The following is a 21,769-nucleotide window of genomic DNA, read 5'->3' as shown; positions in this document are numbered from 1 at the left end:
TATCACCAGCCACAGACAGACAGACAGACAGGGAAATCCCGACTGTGACTCTAAAGTGGGGTAAAGTCTATGTACTGATCCCACATTATTACAAGACATTTACTCCAGTGGAAAAAACACCCCTGATTTTGTACATTTCATCCGTTTTCCATCACGCTGCAGGGAAAGAACAGTATGAGATGAATAGTGCAATAATGAATGTAGGTTTGTTTTATTATTTATTTAACGATTGACCATAAATCAATGCCTGCCGCTGGGCTATGTTTGTACTGTATTTGCAGAGAAATGCTGTACTGATCAGCTTTTTCTCCTCACTAAAACACTTGCACTGTTCTTTTCTCAACTCTTTCTCTTCTCTCTACGTCTACATTTCTCTCTCTCTCTCTCCGCCCCCTGTGCTGCTGCCCTCTTCACCCTCTTTAAAAATGCTCTTTCCCCCTCACTACAACCTCCTCCAATATCCTGTCCTTTTCTCTTTCTCCCCCTTGGCCAATTCTCTTTCCCCCTTTCTCTACCCCCTGCTCCCCCTTCTCTATTGTTACCCTCCGCAGTCCACCCCTCTGCACCGCCTGCACCCCCCCCCCCCCCCTTTCTCTATTTCCTCTCCTCCTTCCATCGCTCCTCTGTGGGTGCATGTGTTGTCAGAGGAGTCTGGAGGAGATAGGAGGCCTAACTAGCTGCATTAGCTCTATGCATTATTCACGAAAGGGAAAGGGAAAGAGGGATACCTAGTCAGTTGTCCAACTGAATGTATTCAACTGAAATGTGTCTTCTGCATTTAACCCAAACCTTCTGAATCAGAAAGGTGTGGGGGGCTGCCTTAATCGACATCCACGTCTTCGGGAGCCCTGTGTGAGTCTGGGTCATTTCCTAGCTGCGCACTGGGGATCTCTGTGTCCGGGGACCGGGCCTGGTGAAAGAGCAGCATGTCAGGGACATTCAGGGAACAGGAGCCACTCAAATGGGAATGACACTTGATAGAACAGAGAGGCACTAAACAAGTGTTTAATTGTGTCTTTATTTTGCTCACAGGAGGTTGGTGGCATCTTAATTGGGGAGGACGGGCTCCTGGTAATGGCTGGAGCAGTATTAGTGGAATGGTATCAAATACATCAAACATGGTTCCCAGGTGTTTAATGCCATTCCATTTACTCCGTTCCAGCCATTATTATAAACCGTCCTCCCTCAGCAGCCTCCACTGATTTCGATAAGGTGAACATATTCAGACTCAGAGCCATTATATTAGTGCACAAAGCACGGTCTGAGCGTATTTGGGTCACAGAATGTTGCCCTACACTTCAGCCTCATCCACAGTTGATGTTTGTATAACGGCTGGTGCCGTTTTTCTGAGATCCTTGGCACAGCTCCTTTCAACCGCAGTGGAATTGTCTTTTCTCTTACAGCTTTTAAAAGGGGCCAGTTGGAACGGTCTTTGAACTGGGTTGAAATGAAATTTTAATTCAGACAACCAGACCAAGCTAGAGTTCCTCTTCTCCAACACAACGTCATGTGCTTTTCAGGCTACACTGCTTTGATTGGGGCAAGGAGGCCTGGGGGTGGGGAGAACAGTGGTGGCCTCTACCATAAAACCACACTGCTGCTTAGACTGGTTCTAACAGGAAGAGAAAGACTCAGTAAACATTATGACATGTACAGTAGCAGTCAAAAGTTTGGACACACCTACTCGTTCCAATGTTTTTCTTTATTTGTACTATTTTCTACATTGAGGTAGTCACCGGGAATGTATTTCAATTAACAGGTGTGCCTTGTTAAAAGTTAATTTGCAGAATATCTTTCCTTCTTAATGCGTTTGAGCCAATCAGTTGTGTTGTTACAAGGTAGGGGTGGTATACAGAAGATAGTCTTATTTGGTGAAAGACCAAGTCCACATTATGGCAAGAACAGCTGAAATAAGCAATAGCACTTTGGGTATATATCCACTCTTTGCATTGTATCAGTTACCCCAGAATGTATCGTTGTTTTGCATTATGAGGCAATGACAGTGTAACTGATTGATTTGTTGTTCCATTGTGCACAGGCGACTCCCGGGATTACACATTCTGATTGGTCCTGATGATCACAAGGGCCCTCTTCCACCTCTTGTCGGCCAATCCCGATGGGGCTCCGGAGCTGATGTCACAGATGGCCCGAGGATTTTCATGTTCGGGAATCCAGAAGATACAAGCAATAGCACAGTGAGTGACAGACAGGCAGGGCAGGCAGGCAGGCAGGCAGGCAGGCAGGGCAGGCAGGCAGGCAGGCAGGCAGGCAGGCAGGCAGGCAGGCAGGCAGGCAGGCAGGCAGGCAGGCAGGCAGGCAGGCAGGCAGGCAGGCAGGCAGGCAGGCAGGCAGCAGGGCAGGCAGGCAGGCAGGCAGGCAGGCAGGCAGGCAGGCAGGCAGGCAGGCAGGCAGGCAGGCAGGCAGGCAGGCAGGCAGGCAGGCAGGCAGGCAGGCAGGCAGGCAGGCAGGCAGGCAGGCAGGCAGGCAGGCAGGCAGGCAGCAGGCAGGCAGGCAGGCAGGCAGGCAGGCAGGCAGGCAGGCAGGCAGGCAGGCAGGCAGGCAGGCAGGCAGGCAGGCAGGCAGGCAGGCAGGCAGGCAGGCAGGCAGGCAGGCAGGCAGGCAGGCAGGCAGGCAGGCAGGCAGGCAGGCAGGCAGGCAGGCAGGCAGGCAGGCAGGCAGGCAGGCAGGCAGGCAGGCAGGCAGGCAGGCAGGCAGGCAGGCAGGCAGGCAGGCAGGCAGGCAGGCAGGCAGGCAGGCAGGCAGGCAGGCAGGCAGGCAGGCAGGCAGGCAGGCAGGCAGGCAGACAGACAGACAGACAGACAGACAGACAGACAGACAGACAGGACAGACAGACAGACAGACAGACAGACAGACAGACAGACAGACAGACAGACAGACAGACAGACAGACAGACAGACAGACAGACAGACAGACAGACAGACAGACAGACAGACAGACAGACAAGACAGACAGACAGACAGACAGACAGACAGGACAGACAGACAGACAGACAGACAGACAGACAGACAGACAGACAGACAGACAGACAGACAGACAGACAGACAGACAGACAGACAGACAGACAGACAGACAGACAGACAGACAGACAGACAGACAGACAGACAGACAGACAGACAGACAGACAGACAGACAGACAGACAGACAGACAGACAGACAGACAGACAGACAGACAGACAGACAGACAGACAGACAGACAGACAGACAGACAGACAGACAGACAGACAGACAGACAGACAGACAGACAGACAGACAGACAGACAGACAGACAGACAGACAGACAGACAGACAGACAGACAGACAGACAGACAGACAGACAGACAGACAGACAGACAGACAGACAGACAGACAGACAGACAGACAGACAGACAGACAGACAGACAGACAGACAGACAGGCAGGCAGGCAGGCAGGCAGACAGACAGTATCTGGTCATGGCACATTCACTAAACACTTGAGTCTGGTCTCAGTACTTTGAACTAGCTTCCTTATCTCTTTCCTTAACTTCTACAATATAAACAGTATTAATATATTAACATTATCATAACAATCTATACAGATGTAGGATCTTAACTGGATCACTCTTTTGTTGCTGAGAATTCTCCTGCACAGCAGTAAATGCAAACTTGTAGTGTATCCAAGGTTTTAAAAGGCTTCTAAAGTTTGCAATTTCCAATTTAAAATGTCAAACTTGATTTGACCAAACAAAAAATGTATCAACCCCTACAAAAAATGTCCATTGATTATAATCCACATAATAATTCACATTTCCTGTTGCTGCAGGATTATTTTCTGGCTGTAGCAAACTGGCTCAAATTAAGATCCTACATCTGTATACTCTGATATGCAGATCACTGATGGAATATTTGAGAGAGTTTAAGGAGTGAGTAATGAGTTACAAAAGTGAATTGTGTATTACCTTGCCGAAAATCGGACAATGGATTATGTATAGCCAAAATGCATAGTTCAAAAGGCAATCTGCTAAGAGAGTTGGGGCAGCAGTGAACCCATTCCCAAGTGATCCAGGTGATCATGTATTTATGGATGGTGTCTGCAGCAGCAAGAGAAACTGTCACCAAAGATGACTTCCTGACTCGGCAAGGGCACAGGGAGCAGAGTGAAAATGTGTGTGTGTGTTTGTGTGTGTGAGTGAGAGAGAGAGAGAGATGAAGAGACAGAGATAGAGACAGGTTTCACCTGAGTCAGCACTGCACCATGGATACACACACATTACAGAGACATCTGCACATGCACATGCACACACACTCTCATAAGTAGGTACTTGTCCTTCTGCACACAGAATCACATACTCACACACACACGCACACACGCACGCACGCACGCACACACACACACACACACACACACACACACACACACACACACACACACACACACACACACACACACACACACACACACACACACACACACACACACACACACACACACACACACACACACACACACACACACACACACACACACACACACACACACACACACACCTGAACAGCTCTCAGTGTCCATCTCAGATTGATTGAACAGGTTTGGGTAATATGTGTGTCTCAGGAGAAGCTGGTCTTTCAGGCCAAGAGACGAGTGACCCCTCATCCACATCAATCCGGATCAACGGGATGCCAAAGTAACACCCTGTCCAGGCTCAGAAAGAGGACATGATCCTCTTATAGACCCACAGCATTGGCTTCAATGAGGGCAACGCTAGAAGGCTAGCCGTAGCACCTTAGAAGATTCACTTCAATAGGGATAAAGTTAGCAGACTGGGCTAGCCTTACCTTAGCGCCTACGACCATTCATTCCAATGTGTAGGATGTTAGCGGCCTGGCGTGGTGCCTGAGAGGGTTTTCTTCAATTTGTTAGCGGTCTAGCCATTAAGAGCTTTCAGTGTACTGAATGACTAAACGAGTCTGCTCACTCTATAGTTTCTGACGCAAATATCTTTGTTTAACTGATTCTCCATCCCTCTATTGCTCAAGTAGAGGAATGCAAACAGTCTGCATTGCATCATTCAAAACCTGAATCAGTGAACAGTCTGATATCGCCAGTGAATCACTCTGATTGATAGAACATTCGCCTGCAGTTGGCAGTTACTTCCTGTTTAGCCAGTTCCTTTGTCATTGTGTGGCATGGCATGACAATAGAAAGAGGTTGGCTGAAGCACAGGCACTCAGACAGACAGCCAGGCTACAGCACTCAGATGCTGTAGTTACTGAAGCAGAGCAAGCAGACTGGAGAGTCCTGAAACAGCCAGTCAGACCGTGATAACGTCTTCTCTCTGAGCTCCAGGAAAGTTGACAGTGTTTTTGGTGGAGCTGATCAGCCTCAGCTGCAGATGGAGGTGATAGTAGAGGAGAAGCTTTGTGTATCGATCATTGGGCTTCAGCACCACATCCATCATCGTTAGCCACTATTGAGCTCTCTCTGTCTCTCTCTCTGTCTCTCTCTCTGTCTCTCTCTCTGTCTCTCTCTCTGTCTCTCTCAATTTCAATTCAATTCAATTCAAGGGCTTTATTGGCATGGGAAACATGTGTTAACATTGCCAAAGCAAGTGAGGTAGACAACATACAAAGTGAATATATAAAGTGAAAAACAACAAAAATGAACAGTAAACATTACACATACAGAAGTTTCAAAACAGTAAAGACATTACAAATGTCATATTATATATATATACAGTGTTCTAACAATGTACAAATGGCTAAAGGACACAAGATAAAATAAATAAGCATAAATATGGGTTGTATTTACAATGGTGTTTGTTCTTCACTGGTTGCCCTTTTCTCGTGGCAACAGGTCACAAATCTTGCAGCTGTGATGGCACACTGTGGAATTTCACCCAGTAGATATGGGAGTTTTTCAAAATTGGATTTGTTTTCGAATTCTTTGTGGATCTGTGTAATCTGAGGGAAATATGTCTCTCTAATATGGTCATACATTGGGCAGGAGGTTAGGAAGTGCAGCTCAGTTTCCACCTCATTTTGTGGGCAGTGAGCACATAGCCTGTCTTCTCTTGAGAGCCAAGTCTGCCTACGACGGCCTTTCTCAATAGCAAGGCTATGCTCACTGAGTCTGTACATAGTCAAGGCTTTCCTTAATTTTGGGTCAGTCACAGTGGTCAGGTATTCTGCCGCTGTGTACTCTCTGTGTAGGGCCAAATAGCATTCTAGTTTGCTCTGTTTTTTTGTTAATTCTTTCCAATGTGTTAAGTAGTTATCTTTTTGTTTTCTCATGATTTGGTTGGGTCTAATTGTGCTGCTGTCCTGGGGCTCTGTAGTGTGTGTTTGTGTTTGTGAACAGAGCCCCAGGACCAGCTTGCTTAGGGGACTCTTCTCCAGGTTCATCTCTCTGTAGGTGATGGCTTTGTTATGGAAGGTTTGGGAATCGCTTCCTTTTAGGTGGTTGTAGAATTTAACAGCTCTTTTCTGGATTTTGATAATTAGTGGGTATCGGCCTAATTCTGCTCTGCATTCTCTCTCTCTGTCTCTCTCTCTGTCTCTCTCTGTCTCTCTCTCTGTCTCTCTCTCTCTCTCTCTCTGTCTCTCTCTCTGTCTCTCGCTCTGTCTCTCTCTCTGTCTCTGTCTCTCTCTCTCTTTCTCTCTCTGTCTCTCGCTCTGTCTCTGTCTCTCTCTCTGTCTCTCTCTCTGTCTCTCTCTCTGTCTCTCGCTCTGTCTCTTTCTCTCTCTCTCTCTCTCTCTCTCTCTCTCTCTCTCTCTCTCTCTCTCTGTCTCTCTCTCTGTCTCTCGCTCTGTCTCTCTCTCTGTCTCTGTCTCTCTCTCTCTTTCTCTCTCTCTCTCTCTCTCTCTCTCTCTGTCTCTCTGTCTCGCTTTCTGTCTCTCTCTCTCTCTCTGTCTCTCTGTCTCGCTCTTTCTCTGTCTCTCTCTCTCTCTCACTCTCTCTCTGTCTCTCTCTGTCTCTCTCTGTCTCTTTCTGTCTCTTTCTGTCTCTCTGTCTCTCTCTGTCTCTCTCTGTCTCTCTCTGTCTCTCTTTTTCTCTCTCTCAATTCAATTCAATTGACTTTATTGACATGGCAAGTTCATTATTACTTACGTTGTCAAAGTATACATATCAAAAAATAAAATAAATATATTTATATATAAATAAATGGTGGGACCAACAGCAATAATAATAGTCATAGTGGACATGGGATTACCATTAACAACTACAACAACAATATTAATGAGAACAACAATACATTAAAGCAATGGTAGTAGACCAGTGTCAACATGACTGAGAAGACACATGACCTGGTAGTAGACCAGTGTCAACATGACTGAGAAGACCCATGACCTGGTAGTAGACCAGTGTCAACATGACTGAGAAGACACATGACCTGGTAGTAGACCAGTGTCAACATGACTGAGAAGACACATGACCTGGTAGTAGACCAGTGTCAACATGACTGAGAAGACACATGACCTGGTAGTAGACCAGTGTCAACATGACTGAGAAGACACGTGACCTGGTATGAAAGACAAAACAAAACAAGATGGGAAATATTATCGACATTACTTTTCACTGGCTGTCCCTCAGGTTGTGTCCCTCAGGTTTTGGCAGGAGGACACACATTTGGCTGCCAAAACTGCACATTTGGGCTTTTCACCCAATACATATTTGATTCTTTGTATTGAATTATAATTTTGGGAAATAAATATTATCTTAGGTCTGAGTATTTGTCACAGTGTAATAGGAAATGCAGCTCTGTCTCTACCTCTCCCCTGGAGCAGAGTGAGCACAGCCTGTCCTCTGTGGGCAGTCAGGTTTGTCTGTGTTGACCGATCTCTATAGCCAGACTATGCTCACTGAGTCTGTACCTAGTCAATGTTTTCCTCAGTTTTCTATCAGTCACAGTGGTCAGATAGTCTGCCACCATGTACTGTCTGTTTAGACCAAATAACATTGAAGTTTACTTTGATTTTTTGTGGTGTCTTTCCAATAGGTGATATATTTTTCTTTTTGTTTTGTGATGATTTGGTTGGGCCAGATTTTCTGAGTGTTGTCCTGAGGCTCTATGGGGTTGGTTTGAGTTGGTGAACTGAGCCTCAGAACCAGCTGGTTGAGGGGACTCTTCTCTTTTTTCATCTCCTGACATTGTAGAGCTGTGTGATGGAATATTTTGGGGTCACTTCTTTTTAGATGGTTGTAAAATTTGATGGCTCTTTTTTCTATTGGAATGAGGAGGGTGTATTGGCCCAATTCTGCTCTACATGCGTTATTTGGAGTTTTTCTTTGCACTTGCAATACAGTCTTGCAAAACTCTGCATGCAGTATTTCGATTGGATGTTTGTCCCATTTGGTAAATTCATTATTAGAGATTGGACCCCATACTTCACTGCCATATAGAGCAATTGGTTCTCTCTCTCTCTCTCTCTCTCTCTCTCTCTCTCTCTCTCTCTCTCTCTGTCTCTGCTTCTGTCTCTGCTTCTCTCTCTCTCACTCTCTCTCTCTCTCTCTGTCTCTGCTTCTGTCTCTGCTTCTCTCTCTCTCTCTCTATCGCTCTCTCTCTAGCGCGCTTTCTCTCTACTCAATTCAATTTTCTCTCTATTCAATTCAATTCAAATTTCCTTTCTCTCTCTATTCAATTCAATGTCAATTTTCTCTGTCTCTCCTGCTGTGTAGCATGCTAGCAGCAGGGTTGCAGGGGATGTTCATTCACCTCACAGTATGATCCCATCCATTAATTACAGTGTTGATGGTCAACCTAGATCTTTTCTTTATTGAGTGCTAACATTAGAGACAGTCAATAAAGCATATGGATGTCAACCAATTAACAATGGACTGATTTGAATTAAGGTTGCAATTTAAATTCAGTTTACCCAGACCTTGTCTGTCTATGTCCAATTTTAGCATCGTACTGAACCCAGACGGAACCCAGACTGTCAGAAACCTCAGATAAAGCATGTCAGTGAATTATCAGAGGATGAATGTGGTCGAGACAAGGAGGGCTATTGATTGGCTGTTGGGGAGGAAACAGTGTTGCGAGGTGGTGTTGGCCATGAGTTGTGGTCAGACTGAGCGAATGCTGAGCACACTTCTCTGGGATTTGATTAAAACATAACGAACCCCCTCCACTTTCCCTCCCCCTGTTTCTTAACATCCCTTCATCCCTCATTCCCAGCCACCCGCATATCTGCATAAAGGGAAGGCTGAACAGAAAGTGCACTGCTGCAAAGTTGTCAGTCGCGATAAACACAGAGACAGTAGTGTCTGTGTGTGTGTGTGTGTCTGTGTGTGTGTGTTTGTGTGTGTGTGTCTGTGTGTCTGTGTGTGTGTGTCTGTGTGTGTCTGTTTGTGTGTCTGTGTGTGTGTCTGTGTGTGTGTGTCTGTGTGTGTGTGTGTGTGTGTGTGTGTGTGTGTGTGTGTGTCTGTGTGTGTGTCTGTGTCTGTGTCTGTGTGTGTGTCTGTGTGTGTGTAATGTGTATGTGCGTGTTTGTTCCTTATTAAATGTCCTAAATGCGTGTCCTAAAATTGTGGTTGTCCTATGTGTCACATCTTGTTGAGTGTGACGTGTTTGGCCTTGTGACTAGAGTTGAATACCCTTCTGACTCCCTCCTCCCAAACAACACAAGATACAGATCTGCTACTAAGATAATTGTAGTCAAACACAACACTAAGCTCTGTCTTCCGTCCTTCTCTGGTTCCCATTTCAACAAGACCTTTTTGTCTGTCTTCCCTTTCTGCTTCTGTGGTGGCAGGTAGGCTAGTCAAATCAAATCAAAGTTTATTTGTCATGTGCGCCGAATACAGGCTCTAACCAATAGTGCAAAAAAGGTATTAGGTGAACAATAGGTAAGTAAAGAAATAAAAACAACAGTAAAAAGACAGTGAAAAATAACAGTAGCGATGCTATAAGAGTAGCGATGCTATAAAAGTAGCGAGACTATAAAAGTAGCGAGACTATAAAAGTAGCGAGGCTATAAATGTAGCGATGCTATAAAAGTAGTGAGGCTATAAAAGTAGCGAGACTATAAAAGTAGCGAGGCTATAAAAGTAGCGATGCTATAAAAGTAGCGAGGCTATAAAAGTAGCGAGGCTATAAAAGTAGCGAGGCTATAAAAGTAGCGATGCTATAAAAGTAGCGATGCTATAAAAGTAGCGAGGCTATAAAAGTAGCGAGGCTATAAAAGTAGCGAGACTATAAAAGTAGCGAGGCTATAAAAGTAGCGAGGCTATAAAAGTAGCGAGGCTATAAAAGTAGAGAGGCTACATACAGACACCGGTTAGTTTGACTGATTGAGGTAGTATGTACATGTAGATATGGTTAAAGTGACTATGCATATATGATGAACAGAGAGTAGCAGTAGCGTAAAGAGGGGTTGGCGGGTGGTGGGACACAATGCAGATAGCCCGGTTAGCCAATGTGCGGGAGCTCTGGGTCGTCAGGCCAATTGAGGTAGTATGTATTGTGTAGTTAAAGTGACTATGCATACAGTGCCTTGTGAAAGTATTCGGCCCCCTTGAACTTTGCGAACTTTTGCCACATTTCAGGCTTCAAACATAAAGATATAAAACTGTATTTTTTTGTTAAGAATCAACAACAAGTGGGACACAATCATGAAGTGGAACGACATTTATTGGATATTTCAAACTTTTTTAACAAATCAAAAACTGAAAAATTGGGCGTGCAAAATTATTCAGCCCCTTTACTTTCAGTGCAGCAAACTCTCTCCAGAAGTTCAGTGAGGATCTCTGAATGATCCAATATTGACCTAAATGACTAATGATGATAAATACAATCCACCTGTGTGTAATCAAGTCTCCGTATAAATGCACCTGTACTGTGATAGTCTCAGAGGTCCGTTAAAAGCGCAGAGAGCATCATGAAGAACAAGGAACACACCAGGCAGGTCCGAGATACTGTTGTGAAGAAGTTTAAAGCCGGATTTGGATACAAAAATATTTCCCAAGCTTTAAACATCCCAAGGAGCACTGTGCAAGCGATAATATTGAAATGGAAGGAGTATCAGACCACTGCAAATCTACCAAGACCTGGCCGTCCCTCTAAACTTTCAGCTCATACAAGGAGAAGACTGATCAGAGATGCAGCCAAGAGGCCCATGATCACTCTGGATGAACTGCAGAGATCTACAGCTGAGGTGGGAGACTCTGTCCATAGGACAACAATCAGTCGTATATTGCACAAATCTGGAACAGTGGCAAGAAGAAAGCAATTTCTTAAAGATATCCATAAAAAGTGTCGTTTAAAGTTTGCCACAAGCCACCTGGGAGACACACCAAACATGTGGAAGAAGGTGCTCTGGTCAGATGAAACCAAAATTGAACTTTTTGGCAACAATGCAAAACGTTATGTTTGGCGTAAAAGCAACACAGCTCATCACCCTTAACACACCATCCCCACTGTCAAACATGGTGGTGGCATATGGTGGTGGCAAATCACCAACCCACCTCTCCACTCACTGGCCCCTTTTGATCACTCAACTAAGCATGCCTCTCCTTAATGTCAATATGTCTTGTCCATTGCTGTTCTGGTTAGTGTTTATTGGCTTATTTCACTGTAGAGCCTCTAGTCCTGCTCACTATATCTTATCCAACCTATTAGTTCCACCACCCACACATGCAATGACATCACCTGGTTTCAATTATGTTTCTAGAGACAATATCTCTCTCTTCATCACTCAATACCTAGGTTTACCTCCACTGTATTCACATCCTACCATACATTTGTCTGTACATTATACCTTGATGCTATTTTATCGCCCCCAGAAACCTCCTTTTACTCTATGTTCCAGACGTTCTAGACGACCAATTCTCATAGCTTTTAGCCGTACCCTTATTCTACTCCTCCTATGTTCCTCTGGCGATGTAGAGGTGAATCCAGGCCCTGCAGTGCCTAGCTCCACTCCTATTCCCCAGGCGCTCTCTTTTGACGACTTCTGTAACCGTAATAGCCTTGGTTTCATGCATGTTAACATTAGAAGCCTCCTCCCTAAGTTTGTTCTATTCACTGCTTTAGCACACTCTGCCAACCCGGATGTTTTAGCTGTGTCTGAATCCTGGCTTAGGAAGACCACCAAAAATTCAGAAATTTTAATTCCAAACTACAACATTTTCAGACAAGATAGAACTGCCAAAGGGGGCGGTGTTGCAATCTACTGCAAAGATAGCCTGCAGAGTTCTGTCCTACTATCCAGGTCTGTACCCAAACACCCCAACCACCTCTCTAAAAACAAGTCTCTCACTGTTGCCGCCTGCTATAGACCACCCTCTGCCCCCAGCTGTGCTCTGGACACCATATGTGAACTGATTGCCCCCCATCTATCTTCAGAGTTCGTGCTGCTAGGCGACCTAAACTGGAACATGCTTAACACCCCAGCCATCCTACAATCTAAACTTGATGCCCTCAATCTCACACAAATTATCAATGAACCTACCAGGTACCTCCCCAAAGCCTTAAACACGGGCACCCTCATAGATATCATCCTAACCAACTTCCCCTCTAAATACACCTCTGCTGTCTTCAACCAAGATCTCAGCGATCACTGCCTCATTGCCTGCATCCGTAATGGGTCAGCGGTCAAACGATCTCCACTCATCACTGTAAAACGCTCCCTGAAACACTTCTGCGAGCAGGCCTTTCTAATCGACCTGGCCGGGGTATCCTGGAAGGATATTGATCTCATCCCGTCAGTAGAGGATGCCTGGTTATTTTTAAAAATGCCTTCCTAACCATCTTAAATAAACATGCCCCATTCAAGAAATTTAGAACCCGTAACAGATATAGCCCTTGGTTCTCCCCAGACCTGACTGCCCTTAACCAACACAAAAACATCCTATGGCGTTCTGCATTAGCATCGAACAGCCCCCGTGATATGCAGCTGTTCAGGGAAGCTAGAAACCATTATACACAGGCAGTTAGAAAAGCCAAGGCTAGCTTTTTCAAGCAGAAATTTGCTTCCTGCAACACTAACTCAAAAAGGTTCTGGGACACTGTAAAGTCCATGGAGAATAAGAACACCTCCTCCCAGCTGCCCACTGCACTGAAGATAGGAAACACTGTCACCACTGATAAATCCACCATAATTGAGAATTTCAATAAGCATTTTTCTACGGCTGGCCATGCTTTCCACCTGGCTACTCCTACCCCGGACAACAGCACTGCACCCCCAACAGCAACTCGCCCAAGCCTTCCCCATTTCTCCTTCTCCCAAATTCATTCAGCTGATGTTCTGAAAGAGCTGCAAAATCTGGACCCCTACAAATCAGCCGGGCTAGACAATCTGGACCCTTTCTTTCTAAAATTATCTGCCGAAATTGTTGCCACCCCTATTACTAGCCTGTTCAACCTCTCTTTCGTGTCGTCTGAGATTCCCAAAGATTGGAAAGCAGCTGCGGTCATCCCCCTCTTCAAAGGGGGGGACACTCTTGACCCAAACTGCTACAGACCTATATCTATCCTACCGTGCCTACAAATACTTAGGTGTCTGGTTAGACTGTAAACTCTCCTTCCAGACCCATATCAAACATCTCCAATCCAAAGTTAAATCTAGAATTGGCTTCCTATTTCACAACAAATCATCCTTCACTCATGCTGCCAAACATACCCTTGTAAAACTGACCATCCTACCAATCCTCGACTTTGGCGATGTCATTTACAAAATAGCCTCCAATACCCTACTCAACAAATTGGATGCAGTCTATCACAGTGCAATCCGTTTTATCACCAAAGCCCCATATACTACCCACCATTGCGACCTGTACGCTCTCGTTGGCTGGCCCTCGCTTCATACTCGTCGCCAAACCCACTGGCTCCATGTCATCTACAAGACCCTGCTAGGTAAAGTCCCCCCTTATCTCAGCTCGCTGATCACCATAGCATCTCCCACCTGTAGCACACGCTCCAGCAGGTATATCTCTCTAGTCACCCCCAAAACCAATTATTTCTTTGGCCGCCTCTCCTTCCAGTTCTGTTGCCAATGACTGGAATGAACTACAAAAATCTCTGAAACTGGAAACACTTATCTCCCTCACTAGCTTTAAGCACCAACTGTCAGAGCAGCTCACAGATTACTGCACCTGTACATAGCCCACCTATAATTTAGCCCAAACAACTACCTCTTTCCCAACTGTATTTAATTTTTATTTATTTATTTATTTTGCTCCTTTGCACCCCATTATTTTTATTTCTACTTTGCACATTCTTCCATTGCAAAACTACCATTCCAGTGTTTTACTTGCTATATTGTATTTACTTTGCCATCATGGCCTTTTTTGCCTTTACCTCCCTTCTCACCTCATTTGCTCACATTGTATATAGACTTGTTTATACTGTATTATTGACTGTATGTTTGTTTTACTCCATGTGTAACTCTGTGTCGTTGTATCTGTCGAACTGCTTTGCTTTATCTTGGCCAGGTCGCAATTGTAAATGAGAACTTGTTCTCAACTTGCCTACCTGGTTAAATAAAGGTAAAATAAAAATAAAAATAAAACTAAGTTTTCCATTTTATTCTCTCTCTCTCTCTCTCTCTCTCTCTCTCTGTCTGTCTGTCTAGTTAAATGGAGGAGAAAGAGAGGAGTAGGAGTCGGTCTCTGTCTCGTAGCCGTAGGGTCACCCGGGTGCAGCAGGTGGTGGGGACGTTGATCAGACGCACCCGCGAATCACTCAGCAGGTACAGTATCAACACATGAGAGGCATATGCATTCACAGATAGAGGAACACACATTCACAGATTGAGGAACTCACAGACAGAGAAACCTACAGAGATTTGATGTCAAGAGGTTTGCAGTCCCACAATAGAATGAGGTGTGTGTGGACGGGCCACCTGTTAGTCATGCTAGTAAACACGTCAGAAACAGCTGACAGAGATGGAAGTGGATGCCTTTAGCCCTCTGTAGTGAATCTAATTCAATGTTTTACACAAATACTTTACTCACATAGTATCACACCAGCTGTTCTGCCACTCCCAATAACCCCTGACCTCTAACCCCTATTTAACCCCTGTTTGACCTCTCAGAGAGCGGATCCTTGGGGATGGGAGGTCCAACCGGTCTGGCAGCGTGACCAGTCAGAACTTCCCGGTGAGGCTAACGGTTCAGATCGTCAGAGACCCGGTGTTGGACTCCGGCGGTCATGGGTTCTCCCTCTCCAAACAGCACCCTCTGCTGGTCAGGGACGTGGCTGCAGGTACGCCGTGCGCGTGTGTGTCTGAGAGAGCGAGAGAGTGAACACTCTCTCTGAAATGTGGCCACCTGCTTCATCATGCCGCAGTAGACTCGCCCACAGCAAGACAGATTTAGGCACATACAAACACATGCACACACACATGTGTGCGTACGCACACACACACCAACCCTCTCCTGGCATTTAGAATGCCAGGCACCGTGCCAGAAAAGCCAGTGAAACAACAGAGCCACTTGCTCATCCTTTTTAGATTTGATAACTCTTCATTTAGTTGGACACACACATTAACACACACACACACACCTTGCTGAGCTGTGTGTTTCTTTCCTCTCTGTAGAATCTACTGATCAATACCCTGACCAATACCCTGATCAATACCCTGAGAAGTACCCTGCTGCCCCCGGCCCAATAATCACAACTTGCTGCAGAGAGAGAGAGGGGAAGTGAGAGAAAGAGAGGGGGAGTGAGAGAAAGAGAGAGGGGGGAGACAGAGAGGGAGACAGAGAGGGAGACAGAGAGGGAGGGAGACAGAGAGGGAGACAGAGAGGGAGGGAGGGAGGAAACAGAGAGGGAGGGAGAGAGAGAGGGGGGAGGGAGAAAGAGGGGGGGAGTGAGAGAAAGAGAGAGGGGGGAGACAGAGAGGGAGGGAGAGAGAGAAGGGGAGACAGAGAGGGAGGGAGGGAGAGAGAGAGAGGGGAAGACAGAGGGGGTGGGAGGGAGAGAGAGAGGGGGAGACAGAGAGGGAGGGAGAGAGAGAGAGAGGGGGGAGACAGAGAGGGAGGGAGAGAGAGGGGGGACAGAGAGGGATGGAGAGAGAGAGGGAGGGAGAGCGAGGGAGGGAGAGAGGGAGAAAGGAAGGGGAGACAGAGAGGGAGGGAGAGAGGGAGAGAAAGAGAGAGTTAGAGAGAGAGATGGTGGGTAAAAGAGAGGGAGGAACGTGAGAGTGTGACGGGAGGAAAGGTAGAGAGAAAAGGAGAAAGAGTGGAGCTGTAGGGATCAGGGTATTGGATCAGGGTATTGGATCAGGGTATTGGATGAGGGTATTGGCAGTGCTGGCACAAAAGCACAGCAGGGGGTTGGCAGACCTGACATTGTGAAACATTTTGTTCGTCCCCACGAGGTCAAATGCTATTTCTAGTGGGTTTAGGGTTAAGGTTAGAATTAGGTTTAGGGTTAAGGTTAGAATTCGGTTTAGTTTTAGGGTTAGGATATAGGGTCAGAGTTAGGGTTAACGTTAGGTTTTGGGGTTAGGGTTAGGGGTTAAGGAAAATAGGATGTTGAATGGGACTGAATTGTATGTCCTCGCAAGGTTAGCTGCGCAAGACTGTGTGTGTGTGTGTATGTGTGTGTGTGTGTATGTGTGTGTGTGTGTGTGTGTATGTGTATGTGTGTGTGTATGTGTGTGCGTATGTGTGTGTGTGTGTGCGTGTGATAGTGCCATATGCTGTCAGTGGTTAGTAGAGTGGGATCAGGGACAGGGCTTTGCTAGGCAGGCGGAGGGGTGTGTGTGTATGTGTGTGTGTGTGTGCGTGTGTGTGTCTGTGGAGAGAGTGGGCAGCAGAGTAACTGCTGTGCCTCAGTCCTGCTCTCTGGCCTGAAGACACATGAGTATAAATAACCAACCAGAGAAAGAAGGGAGACTGGCAGAGAGGCTGGCAGAGAGGCTGTCAGAGAGGCTGTCAGAGAGGCTGTCAGAGAGGCTGTCAGAGAGGCTGTCAGAGAGGCTGACAGAGAGACTGGCAGAGAGGCTGACAGAGAGACTGGCAGAGAGGCTGGCAATGATCCAGAAAGACTGGCAGAGAGGTTGGCAAGGACCCAGAATAATGTTAACCCTCGTATGCCTCCCCAGAGGAGCTACTGTAAGCACATGTGACTGTGTTGAACTATATAACCTTTTGTCCTCTGTGTGTGTAGGAGGCCCAGCAGATGGGATACTGTACCCTGGAGACCAGGTGTTACAGATCAATGACCTGCTGGTGGACCATCTCAGCTTTGAACAGCTGCAAGACATCACCAGGTAACTAACGCTGTTATCGCTCTCTTTATTCCCTCTGTTATCTCTCTCTTAATTCCCTCTGTTCCTCACTGTTAGCTCTCTCTTTATTCCCTCTGTTCCTCACTTATCTCTCTCTTTATTCCCTCTGTTCCTCACTGTTATCTCTCTCTTTATTCCCTCTGTTCCTCACTGTTATCTCTCTCTTTATTCCCCCTGTTCCTCACTGTTATCTCTCTCTTTATTCCCTCTGTTCCTCACTGTTATCTCTCTCTTTATTCCCTCTGTTCCTCACTGTTATCTCTCTCTTAATTCCCTCTGTTCCTCACTGTTATCTCTCTCTTTATTCCCCCTGTTCCTCACTGTTAGCTCTCTCTTTATTCCCTCTGTTCCTCACTGTTATCTCTCTCTTTATTCCCTCTGTTCCTCACTGTTATCTCTCTCTTTATTCCCTCTGTTCCTCACTGTTATCTCTCTCTTATTCCCTCTGTTCCTCACTGTTATCTCTCTCTTTATTCCCTCTGTTCCTCACTGTTATCTCTCTCTTTATTCCCTCTGTTCCTCACTGTTATCTCTCTCTTTATTCCCTCTGTTCCTCACTGCTATCTCTCTCTTTATTCCCTCTGTTCCTCACTGTTATCTCTCTCTTTATTCCCTCTGTTCCTCACTGTTATCTCTCTCTTTATTCCCTCTGTTCCTCACTGTTATCTCTCTTTATTCCCTCTGTTCCTCACTGTTATCTCTCTCTTCATTCCCTCTGTTCCTCACTGTTATCTCTCTCTTAATTCCCTCTGTTCCTCACTGTTATCTCTCTCTTTATTCCCTCTGTTCCTCACTGTTAGCTCTCTCTTTATTCCCTCTGTTCCTCACTGTTAGCTCTCTCTTTATTCCCTCTGTTCCTCACTGTTATCTCTCTCTTTATTCCCGCTGTTCCTCACTGTTATCTCTCTCTTTATTCCCTCTGTTCCTCACTGTTATCTCTCTCTTTATTCCCTCTGTTCCTCACTGTTATCTCTCTCTTTATTCCAGCTGTTCCTCACTGTTATCTCTCTTTATTCCCGCTGTTCCTCACTGTTATCTCTCTTTATTCCCGCTGTTCCTCACTGTTATCTCTCTCTTTATTCCCTCTGTTCCTCACTGTTATCTCTCTCTTAATTCCCTCTGTTCCTCACTGTTATCTCTCTCTTTATTCCCTCTGTTCCTCACTGTTAGCTCTCTCTTTATTCCCTCTGTTCCTCACTGTTATCTCTCTCTTTATTCCCTCTGTTCCTCACTGTTATCTCTCTCTTTATTCCCTCTGTTCCTCACTGTTATCTCTCTCTTTATTCCCTCTGTTCCTCACTGTTATCTCTCTCTCTTTATTCCCTCTGTTCCTCACTGTTATCTCTCTCTTTATTCCCTCTGTTCCTCACTGTTATCTCTCTCTTAATTCCCTCTGTTCCTCACTGTTATCTCTCTCTTTATTCCCTCTGTTCCTCACTGTTATCTCTCTCTTCATTCCCGCTGTTCCTCACTGTTATCTCTCTCTTTATTCCCTCTGTTCCTCACTGTTAGCTCTCTCTTTATTCCCTCTGTTCCTCACTGTTAGCTCTCTCTTTATTCCCTCTGTTCCTCACTGTTATCTCTCTCTTTATTCACTCTGTTCCTCACTGTTATCTCTCTCTTTATTCCCGCTGTTCCTCACTGTTCTCTCTCTTTATTCCCTCTGTTCCTCACTGTTATCTCTCTCTTTATTCCCTCTCCTCCTTACTCTGTTTTCTCTCTTTTTATTCTCTTTGTTCCTCACTGCTATCTCTCTCTTTATTCCCTCTGTTCCTCACTGTTATCTCTCTCTTTATTCCCTCTGTTCCTCACTGTTATCTCTCTCTTTATTCCCTCTGTTCCTCACTGTTATCTCTCTTTATTCCCTCTGTTCCTCACTGTTATCTCTCTCTTCATTCCCTCTGTTCCTCACTGTTATCTCTCTCTTAATTCCCTCTGTTCCTCACTGTTATCTCTCTCTTTATTCCCTCTGTTCCTCACTGTTAGCTCTCTCTTTATTCCCTCTGTTCCTCACTGTTAGCTCTCTCTTTATTCCCTCTGTTCCTCACTGTTATCTCTCTCTTTATTCCCGCTGTTCCTCACTGTTATCTCTCTCTTTATTCCCTCTGTTCCTCACTGTTATCTCTCTCTTTATTCCCTCTGTTCCTCACTGTTATCTCTCTCTTTATTCCAGCTGTTCCTCACTGTTATCTCTCTTTATTCCCGCTGTTCCTCACTGTTATCTCTCTTTATTCCCGCTGTTCCTCACTGTTATCTCTCTCTTTATTCCCTCTGTTCCTCACTGTTATCTCTCTCTTAATTCCCTCTGTTCCTCACTGTTATCTCTCTCTTTATTCCCTCTGTTCCTCACTGTTAGCTCTCTCTTTATTCCCTCTGTTCCTCACTGTTATCTCTCTCTTTATTCCCTCTGTTCCTCACTGTTATCTCTCTCTTTATTCCCTCTGTTCCTCACTGTTATCTCTCTCTTTATTCCCTCTGTTCCTCACTGTTATCTCTCTCTCTTTATTCCCTCTGTTCCTCACTGTTATCTCTCTCTTTATTCCCTCTGTTCCTCACTGTTATCTCTCTCTTAATTCCCTCTGTTCCTCACTGTTATCTCTCTCTTTATTCCCTCTGTTCCTCACTGTTATCTCTCTCTTCATTCCCGCTGTTCCTCACTGTTATCTCTCTCTTTATTCCCTCTGTTCCTCACTGTTAGCTCTCTCTTTATTCCCTCTGTTCCTCACTGTTAGCTCTCTCTTTATTCCCTCTGTTCCTCACTGTTATCTCTCTCTTTATTCACTCTGTTCCTCACTGTTATCTCTCTCTTTATTCCCGCTGTTCCTCACTGTTCTCTCTCTTTATTCCCTCTGTTCCTCACTGTTATCTCTCTCTTTATTCCCTCTCCTCCTTACTCTGTTTTCTCTCTTTTATTCTCTTTGTTCCTCACTGTTATCTCTCCCTCTCCTCCTTACTCTGTTTTCTCTCTTTTTATTCTCTTTGTTCCTCACTGTTATCTCTCCCTCTCCTCCTTACTCTGTTTTCTCTCTTTTATTCTCTTTGTTCCTCACTGTTATCTCTCCCTCTCCTCCTTACTCTGTTTTCTCTCTTTTATTCTCTTTGTTCCTCACTGTTATCTCTCCCTCTCCTCCTTACTCTGTTTTCTCTCTTTTTATTCTCTTTGTTCCTCACTGTTCTCTCCCTCTCCTCCTTACTCTGTTCTCTCTTTTTATTCTCTTTGTTCCTCACTGTTATCTCTGCCTCTCCTCCTTACTCTGTTTTCTCTCTTTTTATTCTCTTTGTTCCTCACTGTTATCTCTCCCTCTCCTCCTTACTCTGTTTTCTCTCTTTTTATTCTCTTTGTTCCTCACTGTTATCTCTGCCTCTCCTCCTTACTCTGTTCTCTCTTTTATTCTCTTTGTTCCTCACTGTTATCTCTCCCTCTCCTCCTTACTCTGTTTTCTCTCTTTTATTCTCTTTGTTCCTCACTGTTATCTCTCCCTCTCCTCCTTACTCTGTTTTCTCTCTTTTTATTCTCTTTGTTCCTCACTGTTATCTCTCCCTCTCCTCCTTACTCTGTTTTCTCTCTTTTTATTCTCTTTGTTCCTCACTGTTATCTCTCCCTCTCCTCCTTACTCTGTTTTCTCTCTTTTTATTCTCTTTGTTTCTCACTGTTATCTCTCCCTCTCCTCCTTACTCTGTTTTCTCTCTTTTTATTCTCTTTGTTCCTCACTCTGTTTTCTCTCTCTGGTTCTCAGTCTCTATATGCTCACTAGATTAGAGAGTACAGACAGGTTACTGGGACTAGGACTCCCGTCCAGTTCTGAAAGCATACTTTCATAATGTCTGCGTGATTGTGTGTGTGAGATTGAGGGTGTGACAGGTCAAATGCTAAGTCAGTCAGGTCAAATGCTAAGTCAGTCAGGTCAAATGCTAAGTCAGTCAGGTCAAATGCTAAGTCAAATGCTAAGTCAGTCAGGTCAAATGTCAAATGTAAATGTTTACGTGACCGCTGGACAGAAACATCTTGTCTCTGTGTTTCTTTAGGGACTTGGAGGACTTTGTCACAATGACAATCCTAAGGAACATGACAGTAAGTGTGTGTGTGTGTGTGTGTGTGTGTGTGTGTGTGTGTGTGTGATGACATAATGGTGTTTCTCTATGTGTCAGGGTCCTAAGTCGTCCATCATGTCGGCAGAGAAGAGGGCTCGTCTGAGGAGTAACCCGATCAAAGTACGCTTTGCAGAGGAAGTGGTTGTCAACGGTCACACTCAGGTCAGGACCCTCTCTCTCTCTCGCTCTCATTCTATTGCTCTCTCTCTCTCTCTCTCTCATTCTATTGCTCTCTCTCTCTCTCTCGCTCTCTGTCTCATTCTCTCTCTCTCTCTCTCTCTCTCTCTCTCTCTCTCTCATTCTCTCTCTCTCTCTCTCTCTCATTCTCTCGCTCTCTGTCTCATTCTCTCTCTCTCTCATTCTATTGCTCTCGCTCTCATTCTATCTCTCTCGCTCTCATTCTATCTCTCTCGCTCTCATTCTCTCTCTCTCTCTCCTCTTCTCTCTCTCCTCTCTCTCTCTCTC

The sequence above is a fragment of the Oncorhynchus kisutch genome, linkage group LG15 (assembly GCF_002021735.2).
Source record: "Oncorhynchus kisutch isolate 150728-3 linkage group LG15, Okis_V2, whole genome shotgun sequence".
Taxonomy (NCBI): domain Eukaryota; kingdom Metazoa; phylum Chordata; class Actinopteri; order Salmoniformes; family Salmonidae; genus Oncorhynchus; species Oncorhynchus kisutch.
The sequence above is the reverse complement of the archived record's forward strand: the minus strand, read 5'-3'. Positions refer to the sequence as shown.